Source organism: Oncorhynchus masou, chromosome 5 (genome assembly GCF_036934945.1).
Source record: "Oncorhynchus masou masou isolate Uvic2021 chromosome 5, UVic_Omas_1.1, whole genome shotgun sequence".
In the NCBI taxonomy this organism is placed as follows: domain Eukaryota; kingdom Metazoa; phylum Chordata; class Actinopteri; order Salmoniformes; family Salmonidae; genus Oncorhynchus; species Oncorhynchus masou.
In genome coordinates, this window is record NC_088216.1 from 26,423,942 (window position 1) to 26,429,941 (window position 6,000).

Below are 6,000 nucleotides of genomic sequence, written 5' to 3' on the forward strand. Positions count from 1 at the left end.
GTAAATCTCATTGCAACACTCATATTGAGCACTTTAAAGCATACTTTTAGAATATTTTTTTTTTCATATCTTCTTCATTAGTCCACTTTTGATACAGTCCAAAATTATTGTCAACTTCCGAGTTTTGAAGATACAGTATTTTGCTTTCAGCTTAAAATCAAGCAAGACCAAGTCTCATCAGTCTCATAATGATGCATTTGGCAAGAAGTCTACAAAGGCTTATTGCCCGCTGTATACAATGGCTTACCTTGGGTGGAGCTGTCGTCCCTCCGTCCAGCAGCATCCTGGCGGGCTGTATCACTGCCTGGTACGGCAACTGCTCCGCCCACAACCATAAGGCTCTCCAGAGGGTAGTGAGGTCTGCACAACGCATCACCGGGGGCAAACTACTTGCCCTCCAGGACACCTACACCACCCGATGTTACAGGAAGGCCATAAAGATCATCAAGGACATCAACCACCCGAGCCACTGCCTGTTCACCCCGCTATCATCCAGAAGGCGAGGTCAGTACAGGTGCATCAAAGCTGGGACCGAGAGACTGAAAAACAGCCATCAGACTGTCAAGGCCATCAGACTGTTAAACAGCCACCACTAACATTGAGTGGCTGCTGCCAACACACTGACACTGACTCAACTCCAGCCACTTTAATAATGGGAATTGATGGGAAATGATGTAAATATATCACTAGCCACTTTAAACAATGCTACCTTATATAATGTTACTTACCTTACATTATTCATCTCATATGCATACATATATACTGTACTCTACATCATCGACTGCATCCTTATGTAATACATGTATCACTAGCCACTTTAACTATGCCACTTTGTTTACATACTCATCTCATATGTATATACTGTACTCGATACCATCTACTGCATCTTGCCTATGCTGCTCTGTACCATCACTCATTCATATATGCTTATGTACATATTCTTTATCCCTTTACACTTGTGTGTATAAGGTAGTAGTTTTGGAATTGTTAGTTAGATTACTTGTTGGTTATTACTGCATTGTCGGAACTAGAAGCACAAGCATTTCGCTACACACGCATTAACATCTGCTAACCATGTGTATGTGACAATGCAAATGATTTGATTCTCTGCAATCTCCTGCTCCAGCCGGGTCTTGAGGTTCAGAAACATGTCGTACTCCTGCTTGTTGTGGGCGATGTTGGCGAGGAGCAGGGAGAGCTGGAGCTCCAGGCTAGTCACCATGCTCTGGAGCCCTGCCAGCTGAGCAGAGTAGCGTTTCTGGGTGTCTGCCAGCGTGGCCTCCAGGGAGGATTTCTATCAGGGGAGGAGGGAGTGGAAGGGATGAGTGGGTGAAGAGTGAAGTAGCACCAAGACACTGATCTTGGGTTAGTTTTGCATTTCTCCCCAGTAATGGTTAAGTTTAGGATTGGGGGAGGGGAAGCTGATCCTAGATCTTTACTTAGGGAAAACTTCCCCCTGGAGCGGACTAGTTAGTATACTGGTGCCTTGTCCAATGATATGCTACCACAGTATGTGATACGGTTGCACAAGTTTTGCTTCTGTTCGCGGTGTTAGAGTGGGTGCCCTCTCCAATGCACTACACACATGGATAATATTTGATTCTTGTATAACTCTGTTGCACAAAACTGTGTGAGAGGTTGTGAATCTGGTCAATAGACTACACACCCAGAAAAAAGTTTGGTCAAGTCCAGACATGAGGTGGGCATGTTGCCAAGTTCAAAATGTCAGTAAGGTATTTATGGGTGTCAGAATAACGACATGCAGAGAGACCTGGCATACATGCTATCACCCATGCCTGGGTTTTTATGGTGCGCGCGTGTGTGTATGTGTCCTTCGGACTGTGAGGCGGCTCACCAGCTGCTCATTGTTTGTCAATCTCCACTGTGGCCAGCGATACAGGTTAAAAGACATAACATTAGCCAACACAATTTACCTCAGAGCCAACTCATTCAGTCTCTAAATTGATTTCCATGCATCAATAGATCATTAACCTTATCCTATACAGAGAATATACTTTCTTCATGCTTCAAACATGTTTTTTAATTGACACTTCAAATGTAAAATTGTTTAGGGCAGATTAATTGCATTATTCTTATGAAGAAAAAAAAACCTTTAGAGAATAACTCTTTTAGATAAATGACTTCATATGGTAAAGATATCTTCGTCATTCAGCTCACCTTGCCCTGGTACTAGGCGTCCAGCTCTTTGCGGTTCTTGATGGCCACAGACTCGTAGTGCTTCCTAATCTCAGTCATCACTGCGTTCAGGTCCTGGGATGGGGCAGCATCCACTGATACATTCACCTGGCTGCCCACGTGGGTCTTCACCAGGGCAATCTCCTAGTAACCATAACAACCAACAGGTCGATTTAAAGGTCAATGTTTTAGATCTGAGTATTTGCTATTACGTAACCTCAGGTAGTTTTTAACCTTTTAATAACAATTGTCCAACAGTCTCCTACTGGTCAATATATTACCCATTATTCACCATACATGAACTGTTATGTGTGAATTTGTGCATGTAAAAGTCACACAAAGGGTAATAGTGAGTTAATGGAAGAAAGTAAGAATACTAGGAAGTGTGAGGAGGGGGAGAGGAACTGTGTTGTAAAAGAAAACACCCATCCATCTGTGTAAAGGAAATCCTGGTGTGATATCAGCAGTGGTTAGGTAGATGTCATATTTGTGTACTGAATATTAACTGCTCCAATAACACCCCATACAAAACAGGGCTAAGTACTCCTTAGTGGCCAATGATATCCTTCCGCCTAGCAACTGTCATGTGGATGCTGGCTGAAGTGAGTTTTTTGCTACTGTAAGTGGAATGAAATACATGTAGGGTCCATTGTATATCGTCACTGAACACTAAGCAAATAAACAATATATTGTTCTAGTACTGTTTGCACTAGGTCAGTATTAACAAGTAAACATATGCATGTCATTCCTATTCAGATTAACTAGCACAAACATATCTGTTATACTGTAGGTGTGGCTGTGAGGAGGGAGGTGAAAACGTGTTGACATCAAAGATAAGAATGTATGGCATTTTGTTAGATTGGTGTTGCTAACGCTTTGTGGTTTTGAATGGGTGTACTGTGAAAAACAGCTCCCCTGTGCTATACAGTGTGGTTGTACTGTGAATAACTGTTGGCCCGGAACAATCTGTTACCACCTGGTGGCTCCTCTTGAGCATGATGAACTCGTCCTTCAGACCCTCATAATGTATCTCCAGGTCAGAGCGGCCCAGGTTCATGTCATCCAGGATCCTCCTCAGACCACTGATGTCTGCCTCCACTGCCATCCTCATGGCCTGCTCTTTCACATACCTGAGCAGGGCAAAGGTCAAAGGGCATGCTAAGGTCGCACAGGCTACCAATATGTTTTAAGATTGTAGTCTTTTGCTTTGTCTATGGAGTAGGGATGGCTTGACACTGGCAGTGTCTGAACACCCATACTAGCATACTAAATAGTGTGCAAAAATAAATTACATTTGAAAATAGTAATCCAAATGCATCATCTAATGCGCGAATGCATTGACTCCCACCACACGTTCATTTTTTCCCTATATAGTGCATTACTTGTGACCAGGACCCATAGGGCTCTGGTCAAAATTAGGGCACATTTTAGGTAATATCATGCCATTTGCAACTCAGATTTGGTTGTATGAAGTTGTAGTTAATGACATTATTTTAGTACGTAACTTGCATTGGCCTTCAAGGAACAGAACAAAAACGTCTTCTGCCAGAATTCCTTTTGGCTGAAACACCCCCATCCCATCTCACACACATTTCCCTCCTCACCCCCATAGAGAGGAACAGATGCAATAACTAACTGCCTGTACACAGAAGAGCCAGCAAATAAATCAACAGAGATGATGGAGTAGGTGCTAATGGGAATAAGTTAACATTGTCAGCTGTCAAACACCCCTAATTCTAACACACATGGAGTCACAAATGTAATCCGTGGAGTCACAAATGTAATCTGTGGAGTCACAAATGTAATCCGCGGAGTCCCAAATGTAATCCGTGGAGTCAAAAATCTAATCCATAGTGTCACAAGTGTTGTCACATTCATAAAAACATATTTTACCACTGTTGTGTTTGCAAAGCAAGAAATATGTGTGTAATGTGTTCTGTGTCAACCAGAAAAAACCTGTCTTGCAGGTGGTGCTATTTAAAAAAATGATAATGATATAATGATGTAATGATGTAATTATGTTATATAATTATCAGGAAGCCTAATTAGCCTGTTATTCAACCACCACTTAAATCTAGATGTAATACTTATTTCCGTAGCCTAATTACTATTACAATATCCTATTTCTAAACAGGTTGAACTACACTTAAGCAATAAGGCCGGAGGGGATTTGGTATATGGCCAAAATGCCACGGCTAAGGGCTGTTCTTACACACAACGCAAACCGGAGTGCCTGGATACAGCCCTTAGCCGTGGTACGGTATGCTGGTCATACAGTTGAAGTCGGAATTTTTCATACACCTTAGCCAAATACGTTTTTAAACTCAGTGTTTCACAATTCCTGACGTTTAATACTAGTAAAAATTCCCTGTCTTAGGCCAGTTAGGATCACCTCTTTATTTTAAGAATGTGAAATGTCAGAATAATAGTAGAGAGAATGATTTATTTCAGCTTTTATTTCACATTCCCAGTCGGTCAGAAGTTTACATACTGTCACACCCTGACCATAGTTTGCTTTGTATGTTTCTATGTTTTGTTTGGTCAGGGTGTGATATGAGTGGGCATTCTATGTTACATGTCTAGTTTGTCTAGTTCTATGTTTGGCCTGATATGGTTCTCAATCAGAGGCAGGTGTTAGTCATTGTCTCTGATTGGGAACCATATTTAGGTAGCCTGTTTGGTGTTGGGTGGTGTGGGTGATTGTTCCTGTTCCTGTCTTATGTTAGTTTGCACCAGTTTAGGCTGTTTCGGTTTTCACGTTACGTTTATTGTTTTTGTATTGATTTGAGTTTCCTTTGTTTCATTAAACATGATTCGCAATAGCCACGCCACATTTTGGTCTGACTCTCCTTCACATAAAGAAAAACGTTACAGATACACTCAATTAGTATTTGGTATCATTGCCTTTAAAGTGTTAAACTTGGACCAAATGTTTTGGGTAGCCTTCAACAAGCTTCCCACAATAAGTTGGGTGAATTTTGGTCCATTCCTCCTGACAGAGCTGGTGTAACTGAGTCAGGTTTGTAGGCCTCCTTGCTCGCACATGCTTTTTCAGTTCTGCCCACAAATCTTCTATGGGATTGAGGTCAGGTCTTTGTGATGGCCACTCCAATACCTTGACTTTGTTGTCCTCAAGCCATTTTGCCACAACTTTGGAAGTATGCTTGGGGTCATTGTCCATTTGGAAGACTCATTCTGACCAAGCTTTAACTTCCTGACTGATGTCTTGAGATGTTGCTTCAATATATCCACATAATTTTTATCCTCATGATGCCATCTATTTTGTGAAGTGCACCAGTCCCTCCTGGAGCAAAGCACCCCCACAACATGATGCTGCCACCCCCGTGCTTCACGGTTGGGATGGTGTTCATCGGCTTGCAAACCTCCCATGGTGTTTATACTTGCGTACTATTGTTTGTACAGATGAAAGTGGTACCTTCAGGCATTTGGAAATTGCTCCCATGGATGAACCAGACTTGTGGAGGTCTACAAAAAAAATGCTGAGGTCTTGGCTATTTTCTTTTGATTTTCCCATGATGTCAAGAACAGAGGCACTGAGTTTGAAGGTAGGCCTTGAAATACATCCACAAGGACATCTCCAATTGACTCAAATTATGTAAAATAGCCTCTCAGAAGCTTCTAAAGCCATGACATAATTTTCTGGAATTGTCTAAGCTGTATAAAGGCACAGTCAACTTAGTGTATGTTAACTTCTGACCCACTGGAATTGTGATGCAGTGACTTATAAGTGAAACCATCTGTCTGTTGTTGGAAAAATTACTTGTGTCATGCACAAAGTATATA